Source organism: Macaca thibetana, chromosome 6 (genome assembly GCF_024542745.1).
Source record: "Macaca thibetana thibetana isolate TM-01 chromosome 6, ASM2454274v1, whole genome shotgun sequence".
Taxonomy (NCBI): domain Eukaryota; kingdom Metazoa; phylum Chordata; class Mammalia; order Primates; family Cercopithecidae; genus Macaca; species Macaca thibetana.
Genome location: NC_065583.1, coordinates 53,600,065 through 53,619,390, shown reverse-complemented (window position 1 = coordinate 53,619,390; position 19,326 = coordinate 53,600,065). Strand labels below are relative to the sequence as shown.

Here is a 19,326-nt window from a genome sequence, read left to right as displayed (position 1 = left end):
CGAGGATGTAGAACAACTAGAATTCTCAAATGTTGCTAATGGAATATAAATACTATTTTGAAGAATGTTTTGGCAGTTTCTTATAAAGTTAAATAGAAACTTATCCTATGACCCAGAAATCCCATTCAAGGTCCTCACCCAAGAGAACTGGGGGAAAAAAATTGTCCACAAAAAGAATTGTATAAGAAAACTTTATTAGAGTAATTAAAACCTAGAAACAGCCCAAATGTCCATCAATAACTGAATGGATAAACAAATTGTGGTATAGCAATACAATGGATCCTACTCAGAATTAAAAAGAAACAAACTATTGATATACTCAATGATATGGATGAATCTCAAAAATAATATTTAGAAGAAAAAAACCCAGAAAGTACGTACTATCTGATTCCACTTATATGAAGACCAAGAACAAGCAAACCTAATCCACAGTGAGAGAAATGAGAAAAGTGATGGTTCTCTGGTACTGGGGAAGGAAAGAATTGACTGGAGGAACAAAGGAAACTTTCTGGGATGATAGAAGCATTATCTATCTTAACAGAAGTGTAGATGCCATAACTGTATGCATTTGTCAAAATTCACTAAACTGAAAATTTAACGTCTACCAATTTTATTATATGTAAATTATATCTCTAGTTGTTTTTTTTTTTTTTTTTTTTTTTGACAGAGTCTTGCTCTGTCACCCAGGCTGGAATACAGTGACTTGATCTCTGCTCACTGCAAACTCTGCCTCCCAGGCTCAAGCGATTCTCCTGCCTCAGCCTACTGAGTAGCTGGGATTATAGGCACCCACTACCATGCTCGGCTAATTTTTATATTTTTAGTAGAGACAGGCTTTCACCATGTTGGCCAGGCTGGTCTTGAACTCCTGACCTCAGGTGATCCACCCGCCTTAGCCTCCCAAAGTGCTGGGATTACAGGCTTGAGCCACCGCGCCCAGCTTATACCTCTATTTTTTTTTTTTTTAAATAACTCAAAAGCAGAAAAAAGTGAAAATGTGTGTATCTCTATACATTCCTCAAAGATTGCATCTGGGTTTTATTTGTAGAATATCTTACATTCAATGGTTCACACTCTATAGGTACTTTATAAAACTTGATAAATTGTTGATTTCAAGGTATACGCTTACGAACTAAACTGTTGCAGCCTTCAAAAAGGATTTACTGGGGAGTCTAGCATTGCTATGTTTGAAAGTATCAATATTCAAGTCAAGAAATGAACTTTTTTTTTTCTTTGTAGTCATTGAAGGCTAGTAAAAACCAAGCCACTTAAAGAAACAAGTAAATGTTAAGCTCTGGGATGACCTAGCCATGTTGATCTGTTCACTTACTGTGTTTCTAAAGCCCAGCACATAGCTGAATGCCTTGTAGGCACTTAATGTTTACAGAATAAATGAACAAGTCAGGATGGGTAGAAAAAAGAAGACAATAGGGTTATCAGAAAAGAAAAAAAAGGTATGATTCCTAAAGGTAGTTACTCTGGCAATAAAATAATTAATATTAGACCTATAATTATATTATATTGACCATATTATGAATTTTGCATCATTGTCACCTCCTAAATATGTTATAGAAGGAAGTGAGTGCTGGATAATAGGAATGGTGTTGGATTAACCATGCATGAATAATTCAAAGTTGATTTTAGGCACCCAGGACTGAGACAGGAATAATAGAAAGATCTTTAGAATTTTTTCTGTATAAATTAATGTGTATTTTTCAATTGACACATAATAATTTCACATATTTATGGGGTACAAGTGTGTTGTTTCAGTGCCTATATATGTTGTTTAATGATCAAATCAGGGTAATAACCATATTCATCACCCTAAACATTTATCATTTCTTAGTGGTGATAATATTAAAAATCTCTTCTAGCTATCTTGAAATATACACTACATCGTGCTTTGCTATAGTCACCCTTCTGTGTACTAGAATACTAGAACTAACTCTTCCTTTCTAACTATAACCTAAATGCCCATTGGAAGGCACATGGATGAACCTGGAGGACAGTATGTGAAGTGAAATAAGCCAGGTACAGAAAAACAAACATCAAATGATCTCACTCATATGTGGAATCTAAAAAAGTTTATTTCATGGAAGGAAAGGTAGAACAGTGGCTACCAGAGGCTGGGGAGCATAGGAGAGAGAGGGGACCAGAAGAGGTTGGTCAACAAGTTCCAAGTTACACTTAGAATTCTTATTAAGCTTGATAATCATATTATAAAGGTTCAGGGTTCATAATTTAGTCTGCTATCATCCGCACAGAAAACACGTTAGGTCACCTATAAATTATACTACAATCTTCTCTCGAGTTATTATGGTATGTTATTCTAACTAAAGGCAAACGTATTTTACTTTGTCTGGGATCTACCAAGATCTTCAGTGCTGGGAAGTGTTACCGGTGGAGGGTGTCCAGGCTCTTGGTATTTTGAACAAAGAATTGGACAAAACACACCAACAAAGCAAGGAAACAATAAGGCAACAAAAGCAGAGATTTCTTGAAAATGAAAGTACACTCCACAGGGTGGGGGCACGCCTGAGCATAGGGGCTCATGAGCCCAGTTACAGAATTTTCTGGGGTTTAAATACCCTCTAGAGGCTTCCATTGGTTACTTGTTGTGTGTCCTACGTAAATGAAGAGGCTAAAGTGAGGTTGCAAAGTCATTTATTAGTGTACACCCTATGTAAATGAAGAGGCTATTTCCTGTCATAGCTGATGTGTTTCCGTTTGATTTCGTTCTAGGAAGTCCTTAGGTTCCCTGCCTCCAGGCCCTATTCTCCTGCCTCAGAAGCACGGCCCTCATTTTTCTACACCCCAATCTGTATCAAACTATCTCAAAGAGCATTCCAGTTTTTAAGAAAAGTTTTCAGAGAAATATTCTTTTAAAAAAACTCTAAAATAAAAATCTCTTGAATTTAACATTGGCAGAATGAAGAAGGGGTATCTCTAAACCTGTCATTCTCAGAAATTCTTGTATAAACATATTAGTAAGACAGAAAAAAGGAAGAAGACTGGAGCAGAATTCAATGGAATGGAAATTAAAATAGCAGGAATAGTAAAAAAAGATAAATAAAGACAAGAATAAAAGAAGATGACAGGCAAAATGAAGACATGCGAGGTAGCCATGGAAATGAGATACAAACACAGTCAACATCCGTCTTCATATGACTACTTATTATGGCCCTGCAGGAGGCAGAAAGAGAGAAGACAAATGGGACTTCATATTTGCTTTATCTTTAAACTCCCATTCCTAAATCTGGCCTTACTACCCCTTGTTTTAAGGGGAAAACATTTTACTAAAGGCCTTCTTTCCATTGTTCAAATCTCCAAGACATTTTACAGAAATGAAACAATGGTGCTAAACTTTTGGGTGACAGTAGGAAGGGAAACAAAACAAGGGAGAGCTTATTTCCCAGTCTAGGGAACTTTGCTTCAGTTCTGGCTGAGTGTCCTGTTTGGGATGTAACATTTTTTTCTGAATGTAGACTTCATCATGCTGGTAGTTCAGAACAATACACTGTAAGCAGTAGTGGCAGCTTCGAGCCCCTGCTCTCAGGACTCTGCTGCAGGTGCTTTAACAGGCAGTTCCTTCCTTCTTCCCCTCCCTCCCTCCCTCCCTCCCTCCTTCCCTCCTTCCTTCCTTCTTTCCTTCCTTCCTTCCTTCCTTCCTTCCTTCCTTCCTTCCTTCCTTCCTTCCTTCCTTCTTTCCCTCCTTCCCTCCTTCCTCCCTCAACCCCTCGCTCCTTCCCTTCATTCCTTCTTTTTTAAAATTAAAGCATATTTTCAAAATACTTTCCACTGCAAGGCTCAGCTGGGATGAAGATCAGACCCAGAGGCAGCGACACAGGTGCCTCCACTCTTCCAGTGAGCTTCCTAAGGCCTGCCTCACTGATCCCCACTTCACTTCTTTCCCAATGCCTCCCTTCCTCTTCAGTCCCAAAAAGGATCTGATGTTGCATTCAAGCAAAACATTCAAAGGCATTTCAATCCCATTTCGGAAGCCACTCCTTTTTTTCTGTAAAAGATACTTTAAGCTCCATGTGTATGTTTTTTAAAAAGCAAGTTTTCTTAAAATCTGAATCTTTAGTAATGGTTAATTCGAATCCTTCCTTCTCTTAATAAAAATTCTGAAAAGGCTGCCTTCCCTAACCTCACAACAGCTACATATTACCTACAGTGTTTCATATTATTTAATTAGGCTTTGCTTCAGCCTCCACAACACCTTAGTCAATTTGGCATTTATTTCATATCCACAAATGCCAGAATTATCTCAGAGTATTTAACACACATGCAGAAATATCTGCAAGGGAATGTTTTACCTGCAGAGGAACAGTCAATACAAATTCAGTACATTTTCATCCTCTATGCCCTAGGGCAAATCTTCTTTTTCAGGCTTTTTCCCTCTCCATTACGCTTGAAAGAAGAGAGCAGAGCATTGCGTTGCCTATTCAAAAATGGGGACAGAGCTTCAGGTTAAATGGGTGGAGGAAAAGGTAAACTATTACTGAATGCCCACTATGTACAAGACATTGATGCTAGGTGTTTTATCTGTATTTTAAAATTTAATCCTCACAATCTCCTCATGAGGTAAATATAATTATTTCTATTTTCCAGATGATAGTACTGGAGCAGAGAGCGTACATGTTAGGCAGTTAAGAGTTCTATCAGATTCCATTACACTACCGACTTCCTTGCTTCACCAGATTGTTCATATCAAACCCAAACAAGTAGCTATGACAACCCTAGGAGAACCGAAATCTGGTCCTTCCTTGGTTGGTGATTTCACAAAGGTTATGACAATGAGCAGGTAGCCCCTTCCTCTTCTGAGTAGAGTGAGGTCATAGTGCAGGCATACCACCTGAATCACCTGTGTGCCGAGGTCACCGAGGACACAAGCATTGGGGTTAAATAGCTGTCTAGGTCCCAGTTGGCTATGTGACCTTGGGGTTGTTTGTGCATTTATTCATTCATGCATGCATGCATAGTTCACTCTATGAGTATTTACTGAGCACCTATTATGTGCCAACCATACTAGATTTTGAGAAAACAGCAGTAAACAAAACAAATTAGGCCATCACAGAGTCTACATAGTCAGGGAATGTAAAACATTACGCCTCTACTTCCTTCTCGTGTGAAGTGGAAGTAACAGAACCTCCCTCATGAGGTTGTGCTAAAGATTAACTAAGTTAATCTGGGATTTTTTTTTTAACTTTAAAATGCCCATCTTTAGCACAAATTGAACTAAAATCAATATAGGTGATAACAGCAGGAGTTTTGGTATATAGAAATGGGGTGAGAAGGAACAACTGTCCCCTAAAGTGCCGGGGGTAATTTCCTGTCATGTTTAGTTGAGAGGAGAAGGCTCTGATGTGGGCTGCCAGGCTGCCATTCATTTAAGTGCTGATGCAAATGTTAGGCTGAATTCAGGGTCTCAGTTTCCTGCACACTTCAGTGTGCAAAGTAGTCCTCAGGTTTATTTTTGCCTGGTACAGAAAATAAAGGAAAGTACAGGTGTTACAGTAATTATTTTAAATAACCCAAGCTTAAGCTTAAGAGAGAGCTTATCTATAATACCTTTTGAAAATCAGACTTTTTTTTTTTCCTGTCTCTCTCTCTCTTTTGGAAAGCTGGAGTAGTATCTAATCTGCCTTCTAAGGTTCAAGAGTTAATAATAGTGCACAGAACAAAGATTTGATTGGTTAATGGTTTCCTACCCATTCCAAGGAGTTTCTAGACTCCACGGGTCATGGGTGCCAATATAGACAGCACCAGGAGAGTATAGGGGTCAGCCCAAATTTCAATAATCAGCTTCCTGAATTTAAGGGAGAAGACAAGGAAGACGGGTAAGAAATGAGACATACCTATAAAAAGCTTAATCATCTGCCCAACATCTCAGGTAATAAATACATCTCCCAGGCAGTGACCCCAGATCTCTCCCTTTGATTGTAGACTCTGGAATTTTAAAAATCACAAATTTTGTTCTCTTCATTTCTGAGAATACTTTGTGGTGTTCTCGATTAAGGGGAAAAAAGGTCATTCCATTTCAAACCTATTCATTAGAATTTTAAGAGGAAAGAAAGAAAAATAAATTCTTTCATTTAGCCCATGCCTTAAGTAAATATTTATTTGTTGATCTATCTTTGGTTCAGGGTTAGCAAGACAGTCTAGTGGTTATGGTTTTTGATACAAGTTTCAATTTGGTATAAATTCCTGCCCAAGAGGTATAAAAAGACACAGAAATGAAGTGAAATCAAAATAAGAACAATGAGGAAGAACAGAAAGGGATTCTTTCGGAGACATTTTCTAGCAAACATACCTAATAATGACAATCTTGGTTATAATTTAATAGTTATATGATGTTTCCATTCACTGAATCCCCTTTATTCTTACACAAAATAATGTGCTATGACTTCCCTACCTCTTCAAGAATTGACAGGTCAGAGCCAAGAGCTTCAGATAGTTTACTGAGTCTATAGGCCAGCTCCTCCCAAGAGGTAGAAAATGTCTGGCAGTGGCTTGGGGAAGCCTGCAAGCCTCCCTCATAAAAGGGGCTCTGAGGGATCATTTTAGCTGATCTCTTTTGACTATGCAAGAAACAGTTATTAGTTTCTTGGCAGGAAATCAACGCTTTATTGATTTTCAACCTATCGGTTTTCGGAATTACATGGGGGTGGTCCATAGGAATAAGCTGGCTGGGCTATCTCAGCTGACTTCCATGAACACTAACTGCATGTCACTTGTACATGAATCTGGATGCCAAGTGGGCTGGTCCTTTGGTAGAATAACTAAAAATTTGTTTTTTATGTTTCTGTATGTATGAATGTTTCTGTATGTATGTGTGTGACAGCACTACCTAGCTGTCTCTGCCAATGTTCTCCAATAATTACAACGTTCTCTAAATAATTAAGATTTCTTTAGAAGTTTAAGAGAGAGAAAAATATTGAATACAAAATCCTATGAGGCAGGTTTAACTTAAGCTGTGACTCTGCCCATACATGGAAATTTTGAGTACACAATAGGAATTTAACACAAATAACTAGTATTTACTCATGAAAAGTACACTCACATATTTGCCAAGGGTGAAAAATAAAGATGGGATTTTTCCTACTAAGTAGGAAGGCATCATAGATTTTGCAGAATTACCTTTATAGATCAGAATCGTGGAGGGCAACAGCCAGGCTAAGCCACAAAATAGACTTTGAGTCTTCTGTCCCTGAATAGACTTGGTGCAGTATCACTGATGAGAAAGCACTGATCTCAGCTTTGAAGACGGCAATCTAGCTCCAGGGTCTAACTCCAACTGTTGCATACAGAAGAAGTTCTATGGTGTCACAAGACCTGACTTGGAGTCCTGACTCTGTGATTTTGGATATGCCACTGAGCCTCTCTGAAGGTAAAATTAGATCTTGTAATGGAGAGATTCTTACGTGCCAGGTGCCCCAGTCAGTCCAAATCAGAATTCAGGGTCTAGCTAAGCTTAGAAACTGGAAGATATGGTGATTCCCAAGTATATTTTATGAGTTTATTTGCATACAAGTAAGAGGTAGTTAATTTATAAATCTGAACACAAATGTAGATTGGGAGGGGGAAGGAAAATAGGATTATAGAGAAAATTATGTCTAATCTCCAGCCTGAAGCCTATGGGCCAAAGGGTTGAAGGCAGAAGTTAATGTGACTCTTTTACTCCACATTTTATAAGGGTTGAGACCCTCACGTGGGCATGTGTGGAAACACAGAGGACATTCCAGAAATACCTAGAGGGAATGGGGAAAGAGGAAGGAGGGTGTCAAGATGTTCAGCAGCAATGTTTGAAGAGGATCTGAGCCAGGGAAATTGGGATAAAGATGTTAACATGACTCTGTTCTCCCATACATGAAAGACCATTTAATCCTCACAATAACATGAGGAAATAAATATCATTATCCCTGTTTACTCCATTTCTGGGTTTCAGAAGGTAGATAGATGAAGTTAATGCTGTTAACTGTGCATAATAGGATTTGAGTTCTTTCTGGTAAGTAGATCATACTGTCTTTAAGCACTATATTCTGTTCATTTGCCTACTTGCAGCTATAAAATTCTTAAAGGAAAAAACAAGACAGACAACTGAAAGGGATGCTCAAATTGTTTTAGATGCAGGATAATTAACAGTGTCAAAAAGAGAATGAGCAGGGGTTGGGTTTGAGAACAACCTAGGCATAAATCAGGAAGCTCAAATTTTTATACTTTCTGCATCAACACTTTTCTTTCTTAGACTCACATGAAAACAGAGTGGAAATACTGAGAGAGAGATCTCTCTCAGTGCCCTTGCAGAGGTCAAACACTTCCTTATCTAACTCTGATTTACTTGGGTTGCATGGAAATTAGTGAGCTTGGCTTGATCACTGATGGTTCTGGCATTTCACATTGGAGACTTAAGCCATTTTGGCCAATGCCTTGGTTTGCCTTGGAGTAACACAGTAAGCAGCTCTCTCAACAAGCAGTTTCAATTATTTTTAATGATTATTTTAACCTTAGATTGTAAAGAAAAACCTCAACAAGGGTGAGATACTCTCTAGCAGTTTTAATTTTACTTAAGGTCATGTCTGAGATATCTGGATTTCTTCAATTCTGAATGGAACTACACAAATCTTGCCTTTCTCAGAAGGAATTTCAGTCATTTATCAAGAGCAGAGAGTTCTTTTCATGTTTTGGAAATACAGCTTATGTTCTGAGGGGCCAGAATCACTTTTCCTGCAGCGTGGGGCCAGCTCTACCTAGGGAATCATTAAGCCTATTTGATTTAGAAAAATATGCATATAATTGACTCAAAAGATAGTCTTTATATTTATGCAGCTCTTCTTATTTATTTCACATCCATTTCCACAAAGTGCTTTCATATTATTTTCTCACTTGATTCTCACCAATTCTCTCTGGTTTTGGAAGGTCAAATAACACTATACTCCTTTACAGATAAGGCAACTTGAGCCCAAGAAAGCTTACTTGATATGATGAAGGTCTTAAGGGTAACCGATGGCAGAGGTATTATGACTCCTTATTCTTTGCACTGATTTATGAGTGTTTCATTTACTTACTGCTGTGTAACAAACAACTCCAAACCTCATAGATTCAGAGCATCAGGAATTTAGACAGGACACAGTGGAAATGGCCTATGTCTTCCCCTCGAGGTCTGGGGCCTTAGCTAGGAAGAATAGATGACGACTAGGGTTCGGATCATCTAGACGCTTCAAGAAGACTCACATGTCTGGTGCCTGAACAAGGATGACTAGAACACCAGCTGCAACTATAAACCAGAACACTTACATGTGGCCTCTCCATGTGGCTTGGGCCTTTCCCAGCATGTCATTTGCATTCTGAGGAGCACTTCCAAAAGGGAGCATCCAGAAGGAGAGTGTTCTAGAGAACTAGGCAGGAGATGAATGGCCTCAGATGTCACACAGAAACCCTGCTTCTGTATTCTCCTGGCTACAAGTGAGTCACTAAGCCCAGATTCAATGGAAGGTGGCTCTTGGTGGAAAAGTGGCAGGGTCACATTTAGAAGAGCATTTATGATGGCAGATGCTATTGTGGACATCTTTGAAAAATGTCATCTTCCACTGTAAGCACAAATATATTTCCTGCCCAAATAACAGGGAAATAAAAGAAAAAAATCTGAACTAGGGCTTCAAATGGTTATGAAAGAACTAAACAAATAGTAAGAGCTTTCCTACACAGCAACAATAATAGGTACAAAAATAAAGTGGAGCCCCTGGCACAGTGGCTCACACCTATAATCCCAGCACTTGGGGGGGCTGAGGCAGGTAGATTGCTTAAGCCCAGGAGTTCAGGACCAGTGCCTGGGCAATATGGTGAAACCCTGTCTCTACAGAACATACAAAAATTAGCCGGTCATGGTGGCGTGTGCCTGTAGTCCCAGCTACTTGGGAGGCTGAGGTGGAAGGATCACATGAGCCAGGGAGGTCAAGGGTGCAGTGAGTTGTGACTGCACTACTGCACTCCAAGCTTGTGACAAAGCAAGACTCTATCATGAAAACTTTAAAAAAATACAAAAAGGTGGAAAAAATCCCATTTACATCAGCACTACAAAATATAAAATAATTTAGAAAAAAGTTTAAAAATTACATGGGCACATATGAAGAAATCATCACATTTTCTGAAAGATTTTTTAAATGAAATGAAGATATATATTATGTTTCTTAAAAATGTCCTTTCTGACCAATGCCATATATCATATTCTTGGACAGTGTTATTTCTGCTCCAAATGTAACTCAGTTCCAAGAAAAAAATCCCAACATAGAGATATGTGAATTTAATATTATTAATGTAAAGTTCATCAGGAAGAATAAAATTATTAGAAAAGTCAATAGCCTTATTAATTAAAGAATAAAGAAATATAAAACATATCAGATATTAAAATCTTATAAAGTTTCCATATTTTAAATGAAGACATTGCTGGTATTAAATTAGATAATCATGTGCTTGAGACCAGGTTTCACCTCTTGTCCTCGTATAATTATAATTCTTTTTACCCTCAAAAGTATCCTGTTTTGGATGATAAATTATATGGCCACCCTACAATTAATCATACATATGTATCTGTACTCCCTCCCCAAACCCTACTTAAAAGGCAATAAATACATTTTAAAAATATTAGTCAAAAGATCCAAGAGAAGCGATGGATGGATGGATGGATGGATGAATGGATGGATACATAAGTAGGTGGATAGAAAGAGAAGTAGATGAAGGGATAGGTAGATGGCTAGATATATATAAAATAAATAGACTGATCATTCAGCCAACAACTAACTGGGAAAAAAAGAGAATCAAATAGTGAAATGTGTGTTGTGGTGAGAATCAAAGTTTGGTGTGATGACCAAGAGTGACTTTGGCTATTTCTGGCTGAAAATTTTATTTGAAAACATTAAATTTAAGTTGGTATTTGAATGGCAAGAAGGAGCAAGTCCTTCAAAGAGCTGGAAGGAACACTTTCTATTAAGGGAAATTAATTAGTACAAAGGCCATATGCTAAGATTAAATTTACCTTGTTTGAGAAACTTAAATACTTATGTAGCTGAAGCATAGTACCCATATAAGATGAAGTCTGAGAGGTAGGTGAGACCATTTAGGATCTGTAAAATAGAGTAAGTTAGAGTAAGGAAGCAAGCTGGAGCAAAAAGTTTGGATTTTATCCTAAATGAAATGTGAATTAATTAAAGTATTTTAAATAGAGTAATATCTCATAAATATTTTTTAATAAGAAAGGTATGGACAATGAATTGTGGAGAGGCAAGAATAGAAGGTGGCAGATCAGTTATGAGGCTATTACAGTGGTCTTGGCAAGGGAAAATAGTGTCTTAGGCAAGAATGACAGAAAGAAGAGTGAAGTGTTTGAATTAGGAAGGAAAATCTGACAGGGCTTGCAGAAGGCATAAGGCAAAAGACTGACAGATGTTGCTGTATAGAAATATAAATCTTATATATCAAATAGACCATAAACAAAGTTAACAGTTAAAAAATAAATGAAGAAAAAATGTGTAATATACATAACAAAGGATTAAAATAAATTATGTATATTTAAAAATGTCAAAAATACATTTTAAAAGCTGTAAATGAATAAGAAAAAAACAAACAACCCAATAGAAAAAGGTGCAGTGATATAAAGAGATAATTTACAAAACAAAATACAAATGAAATAACACGTGCAAAGACATTCAACCCTGTCAATAAACACTTACAAAATAAAATAATAAATCACTTTAATCTTTTTCACTGGAAAAATTAAAGATATAAAATTTAAAATATAATAAAAGAGAAAAATACATAAGTTTAAATATTTTGTATTGGTTGAAAGTAATAATGGTAATATAAATGAATATGGAAATTTGGCAGTTTGTCTACATCTATCAAGATTTTTAATTGACTGTGAAATTCCCCTGGTATTTATTCTAAAGATACACTTTCATTATTTATTAATTATTTTTATTACTTATTATTTATTTTTAGACAAGAGTCTCATTCCATCACCCAGGCTGGAGTGCAGTGGCACAATCTCCGCCCACTACAACCTCCACCTCCCGGCTTAAAGCAATTCTCTCACCTCAGCCTCCTGAGTAGCTAGAACTACAGACACGCACTACCACAGCTGGCTAAGTTTTGTACTTTTAGTGGAGACAGGATTTCGCCATGTTGGCCAGGCTGGTCTCAAACTCCTGACCTCAAGTGATCCGCCAGGCTCTGCCTTCCAAAGTGTTGGAATTACAGGCGTGAGCCACCTCGCCCAAGCTAGAGATACACGTTCAAATGTGTACATGAAGATACATACAAGAATATTCATTGCAAGGGGGTTTTTGTAATGGAAAATGTCACCCATTTTTGGTAACATTCACCCCAAGAAATATAATGGAAATACTGTGAAGAATTTTTGAAGAGTAATATTGATATATATGGACTTACTCGGAAATATCTCTATGACTTTTTAGAAGTAAAAAATCAAGTCACAAAACAATAAAAGGAGTTTGGTTTTCTTTATATGGAGGAAACTGAAACTATATGTGAATGTGAATGTAGGTAGATTCAGAGTAATATCTTCAATGTCTTAAAATTTTAACAGCGGTTCCACAGTAGGGTAGGAAGTTAATTGACCTGACTTATGGAAGGGCTGATGGATGAAGAAGCACTTTTGTTTTTTATGCTATACACATCTGCATTGTTTGAACGTTTATAGCACATATTTTTGTATTACTTGAGTAATTCTCTATATTGGATTTCAAAAAGTGAACAAATGAAACTTAGATTATGTTGGCAGTCACAGAAGGGGCTTCAATCATGAACAGTTGTGAAACTTTTGGCAGTAATTTGAATTTAATAAATCTTTACTGAACAAAGCTTGCAAGAGTACAGTTCAATGTGGAGTCTGGTCAAACGCTAAAGGAAGTGCTCCAAGAAGAGAGAGTCTAAGGACTTGGTAGGGTAGAAAGAACAAGGCAAAGGCTTGAATCTGTAACGTCTTTGAGTTTTTTGATTGCCCTTATCCATAAAATGAAGTATTGGCCAAAGCAGCATTTCAAACTCTTTTTGTTTGTTTGTTTGTTTGTTTTTTGAGGGGTGGGGGCAAGGAACAGAACACTTTTGTATTCCCAAAATACAAAATAGTGAGAATTATGAAACTCTCACTATTTACCCCGATAAAAGCAGTATTTCTCTGGTTAAAGGAGGTCAAAAGCCAGAGCCCTACCAGCTCAGTTCCTTGGGCAACACTGCAGCCTTCCTCGGGATGTCCCAGGGGAATCCAAGGCCATGGAGAACACTCCTTAAAAACTTCCAGCCTGGGTCATTTCTAAAGCCTTTACTACTCTAAAATACATAATTCTCATTTACAGATGTAACTCCTGAGAGTCAGCCTCAGTGAGTGTAGAGTATGGTTAGAATTCAACTGAGGAAAAGCAAAGAGGAGCAGCATTTATTACACTATTTACATGTGCTACACCTTGTTTAAGCCATTTTAATACCTTACTTTGTTTAATCCTCACAACCATCCAGTATTTTTAGCTCCAGGCAGGGAGGAAACAAGGAGATAAGGAGCTTTCCAGAGGTCACACAGTAAGTACTGAGCTGGAATTCTAACAGATTTGTCTAATTGGAAATATCACACTGGGTAGGCCTAGAGCATGGTGTCCTATTAGGGAAAAGGGGATATAACAATAGTATTTCTGGGGGCTGATGGGGTGGGTGGTGGAGGACACCAGGATAGGGTGGGTGGGATGACTTCCAACACCAGCTCCTCATGCTTCCCAGCTTTGTCAGGGACTATGCCTTGTAACAGTCTATTTGGGGGAGCTAAGACTATCACATGTGGAACAAATTAAGGAAAACATAGGCAGCTTGTAATTAGCTGTTTAACCACATGGTATACTCTAGAATTTGAGGAGCTTTGAGGTATTTTTTTTTGTTTTGTTTTTCAGAAATGATTATAAATTTGCACTACTCTTGTTCCGTCCTCTCCAGATACCTGGTTGTGGTCAGTGCCTGTGATCAAGGCAACACGATGCACATCCATCACCCCTGAGCAAGATATGCTCAAACACATGTACACTACAATGTTCCCATAACATCTGCCTCCATAGCATCAGCAACTGACCTAAATGCCTGCCTTAATGGGCAGGGCTTTTCTGCATGCTAGATGTCCAGAATGCTTGATTTCCCTACTTGTAATTTACCACTGCAGTTGTTATTTACATTATTTTCCAAGTAATCAATTCATAGAACAGGCAGACAAGAGCTGAGTCATCTTGGAAGAGAGCCCAAAAATCTCCCCTGCACAGCAAGCTTTACAAAAAGATCATCCTTTGTGGAATGCAAACAAAATGGCCTCCGCAATTTATTAATGTTCCCAAGAGCTGTGATTATGAATCCAGACATTTTAACAATGTTGAATCTAATTATGCCAAGTGAACAGAATATCTGTCACAAGTTACTCCAAACCATCCAGAGGTACAATGTAAGCCTCCTGTTTTTACAGGTTCTTCTGTCAAATTTAACTGAGAGCATTTTGTCTTTTGAACTAGACTAAGGTTAGACAAGATTTACACTGAATGCAGCCAGAGCAATCAATGACTAAGCCAGGGTGCCTATATTTCAGTCACCACATTCTCCAATTTTAAGGAGAATAAAATATTGGCATATTCCCAGTTCAACCCATTTAATTCAACTGCTGTTTGTTTTAAAAGGAAATTTAAAACAATAACAAAGAAGGAATTCACCAATGCTGATTCTATGACACACACACAAAATATTTTTTTTTAATTATACTTTAAGTTCTGGAGTACACATGCAGAACGTGCAAGTTTGTTACATGGGTATACACGTGCCATGGTGGTTTGCTGCATCCATCAACCCATCACCTACATTAGGTATTTCTCCCAATGCTATCCCTCCCCTAGTCCCCCCATCCCCTGACAGGTCCTGGTGTGTGATGTTCCCCTCACTGTGTCCATGTGTTCTCATTGTTCAACTCCCCTTATGAGTGAGAACACGTGGTGTTTGGTTTTCTGTTCTTTCAATCGTTTGCTGAGAATGATGGTTTCCAGCTTCATCCATGTCCCTGCAGAGGACATGAACTCATCCTTTTTTATGGCTGCATAGTATTCCATGGTGTATATGTGCTACATTTTCTTTATCCAGTCTATCACTGATGGACATTTGGGTTGGCTCTAAGTCTTTGCTATTGTGAACAGTGCCACAATAAACATACGTGTGCATGTGTCTTTATAGAATGATTTATAATTCTTTGGGTATATACCCAGTAATGGGATCACTGGGTCAAATGGTATTTCTGGTTCTAGATCCTTGAGGAATCGCTACACTGTCTTCCACAATGGTTAAACTAATTTACACTCCCACTAACAGTGTAAAAACATTCCTATTTATCCACATCCTCTCCAGCATCTGTTGGTTTCCTGATTTTTTAATGATCACCATTCTAACTGGCATGAGATGGTATCTCATTGCGGTTTTGATTTGCATTTCTCTATTGACCAGTGATGATGAGCTTTCTTTCATATGTTTGTTGGCTGTATAAATGTCTTCTTTTGAGAAGTGTCTGTTCATATCCTTTGACCACTTTTTGATGGAGTTGTTTGTTTTTTTCTTGTACATTTGTTTAAGTTCTTTGTAGATTCTGGATATTAGCCCTTTTCAGATGGATAGATTGCAAAAATTTTCTCCCATTCTGTAGACTGCCTGTTCACTCTGATGATAGTTTCTTTTGCTGTGCAGAAGCTCTTTAGTTTAATTAGATCCCATTTGTCAATTTTGGCTTTTGTTGCCGTTGCTTTTGGTGATTTAGACATGAAGTCTTTGCCCATGCCTATGTACCGAATGGTATTGTCCAGGTTTTCTTCTAGGATTTTTATGGTTTTAGGTCTTACCTTTCAGTGTTTAATCCATCTTCAGTTAATTTTTGTATAAGGTATAAGGAAGGGGTCCAGTTTCAGTTTTCTGCATATGGCTAGCTAGTTTTCATAATACCATTTATTAAGTAGGGAATCCTTTCCCTTTTGCTTGTTTTTGTCAGGTTTGTCAAAGATCAGATGGTTGTAGATGTCTGGTGTGATTTCTGAGACCTCTGTTCTGTTCCATTGGTCTACATGTCTGTTTCGTACCAGTATAATGCTATTTTGGTTACTGTAGCCTTGTAGTATAGTTTGAAGTCAGGTAGCGTGATGCCTCCAGCTTTGTTCTTTTTGCTTAGGATTGTCTTGGTTCTGCGGGCTCTTTTTTGATTCCATATGAAGTTTAAAGTAGTTTTTTCAAATTCTGTGAAGAAAGTCAATGGTAGCTTGATGGGGATAGCATTGAATCTATAAATTACTTTGGACAGTATGGCCATTTTCACAATATTGATTATTCCTATCCATGAGTATGGAATGTTTTTCCATGTATTTGTATCCTCTCTTATTTCTTTGAGCAGTGGTTTGTAGTTCTCCTTGAAGAGGTCCTTCACATCCCTTGTAAGTTTGTATTCCTAGGTATTTTATTCTCTTTGTAGCAGTTGTGAATGGGAGTTCACTCATGATTTAGCTCTCTGTTTGTCTGTCATTGGTATATAGGAATGCTTGTGATTTTTGCACATTGATTTTGTGTCCTGAGACTTTGCTGAAGTTGCCTATCAGCTTAAGGAGATTTTGGGCTGAGATGATGGGGTTTTCTAAATATACAATCATGTCATCTGCAAACAGAGACAATTTGACTTCTTCTTCTCCTATTTGAATATCCTTTATTTCTTTTTCTTGCCCGATTGCCTTAGTCAGAACTTCCAACACTATGTTGAATAGGAGTGGTGAGAGAGGGCATCCTTGTCTTGTGCCGGTTTTCAAAGGGAATGCTTCCAGTTTTTGCCCATTCAGTATGATATTGGCTGTGGGTTTGCCATAAATAGCTCTTACAATTTTGAGATACGTTCCATCAATACCTAGTTTATTGAGAGTTTTTAGCATGAAGGACTGTTGAATTTTGTCAAAGGCTTTTGCTGCATCTATTGAGATAATGATGTGGTTTTTGTTATTGGTTCTGTTTATGTGATGGATTACGTTTATTGATTTGCATAGGTTGAACCAGCCTTGCATCCCAGAGATGAAGCCAACTTGTTTGTGGTGGATAAGCTTTTTGATGTTCTGCTGGATTTGGTTTGCCAGTATTTTATTGAGGATTTTCTCATCAATGTTTATCAGGGATATCGGCCTGAAATTTTCTTTTTTTGTTGTGTCTCTGCCAGGTTTCAGTATCAGGATGATGCTGGCCTCATAAAATGAGTTAGGGAGGATTCCCTCTTTTTCTATTGTTTGGAATAGTTTCAGAAGGAATGGTACCAGCTGCTCTTTGTACCTCTGGTAGAATTCGGCTGTGAATCTGTCTGGTCCTGGACTTTTTTTGTTGGTAGGCTATTAATTACTGCCTCAATTTCAGAACTTGTAATTGGTCTCTTCAGGGATTTGACTTCTATACAAATAAACTAGAAAATCTAGAAGAAATGAATAAATTCCTGGACCAAATTTCAATCCTAATATCACTTAATACAAGTATACACTAGCAGTTTCAGAGAGTAACAACAGATGTAGAAGTCGAAATCTTTTTTATTCAAAACAGGAGATGGGAAATGTTTTATTCATACATGCATCCCCCATGGCCAGTATGACCTTGCATGCAGTTGGTGCTCAATAAATGTTGATTATATAAAGAAAGAAAATCTAGTTATGGGACTTTGTGTGATCAGTATAATATCCATTTTTGTTTGAAGACAAACTTTAATTTTTTCTTCCTGTTCTCCTTCAGTGGATGGTATTTGATTTTTCTTTTCATGTTAAAAAGTTAGTAGGCTCTTATCCATTGTAGTAGAAGGTCCACCATACATTACATTTCTATTTCTCTTTCCTCTCTAATGAAAAAAGTTTTGAATAACCAAACATCCTAGCTTCCCTTGTTTATGACTGGAGTTCTGGTACAATTATTCTTAGTGTCCTTTAAAAAATATCACAATTTAGGAAACAAACAAACTATAATCTAAGTCATCTAGAAAAGCGCCACAAAATCACCAATCACCTTTATCTCACTGAAGATTGTACCCTGGGGACAGTAATCCTTTCCAAACAAAGGAAGAGTAGCTGTCAGTACCCTGGAATCACTTCTGAATCCTTTTCAGAAGATAAAACACTTTTCAGTTACTGAAAGTATTCATCCTCAGAAAATAAGTTGAGCAAGTCTTCTCAATATGAACGAAATCAAACTGAGTGGATCCTCAGTGAGAGAAGGGTGATGTTGTTTTGGGTCTATGAGCAGACAAATATCAGACCAGACCAACCCAGCAAACCTGCGGTCTATTAATGTGCTGTATAGGAAAGAGCCAAGCAAGTTTAGCATTGGTGGGGTGGTATTGGACTCCCTCTAAGGGAGGAGTCCACAGCTATGACACACACCACTTGTCTTGAGAGCAGTCATCAATAGTGACATCCTGTGACAGTCAGAGGCAATGGGATCTGATCAGACTCAGTTTCTCTCCTTGCTTATACAGGAACGCCAGGCTCCTAACTCTCCCTTTGTCCCCAATCTTTGGACTATGTAAATTCCTAGTGTTCTTAGAAACCTGAAACACACACACACACACACACACAGAAAAAAAAAAAACCGGTGAGACTAAAAAGATTCTTTGAAATGAATAAAATAATGGTGGCATTAATTTCATACCAAGTTTGTGGAGGAATTCACAAAAGACAGACAAAAAGAATAAAATTTAACGGGCAACAAGCAATTTTAGCTAAGATTTTGGGAAGAATGTCTTGAATATACACAGGATGTCCACACCTGGAGTTCTTAAAGATCCCAAGTGGCTTGCAGTCAAATGCACCCATGACCTACTTGGGCCCCAGGGTCAGGCAATGACTAGGGTCTTCCACTTCTAAGCAACTCACTGTAAGTTAGTTCTGGAGCTTGATTTAAAAAAGACTAGAGGGCAAACTTTTCTTTGCCCATAGAAAAATCTAGGCTCATGAAAAATGTAATCGATGTTTAGACACTTTGGGACACTGACATGGTTATAGAGCTTATCATTGTTTTGAAAAGTGTCTGAAACAGTTTTCTGCACACATAGAGGTATTATCAGAATGACTGCCAGAAAAACTAAGACAGCGGATACTGAAAGCCAACCTAACAGTGCCAATGGGAATAAGGACCTCCTTTTTTCATCACTTTTCATCCAGAGATCTCTTTAGAGATGCCATGAGATACAAGGAAGAAGAATGTAAAGAATGCATAAAAACCAAGAGCACTCAGGAATTT

At 37.8% G+C, this 19,326-nt stretch overlaps 1 protein-coding gene and 1 long non-coding RNA gene across 2 annotated transcripts in view; one reads left to right on the top strand and one right to left on the bottom strand.

Moving 5' to 3' along the window:
* LOC126957659 (uncharacterized) overlaps positions 1–9,748 on the bottom strand; it is a 43,780-nt gene extending 34,032 nt beyond the window's left edge. The window contains exons 1-2 of the long non-coding RNA XR_007726850.1: positions 9,301–9,748; positions 4,320–6,049 (exon numbers count right to left, since the gene is read on the bottom strand). This is a non-coding gene — a long non-coding RNA (uncharacterized LOC126957659). The remainder of the gene's footprint in view (positions 1–4,319; positions 6,050–9,300) is intronic.
* Positions 1–19,326, top strand: part of ISOC1 (isochorismatase domain containing 1) — a 1,173,170-nt gene that overhangs the window by 47,997 nt on the left and 1,105,847 nt on the right. The window lies entirely within an intron of this gene.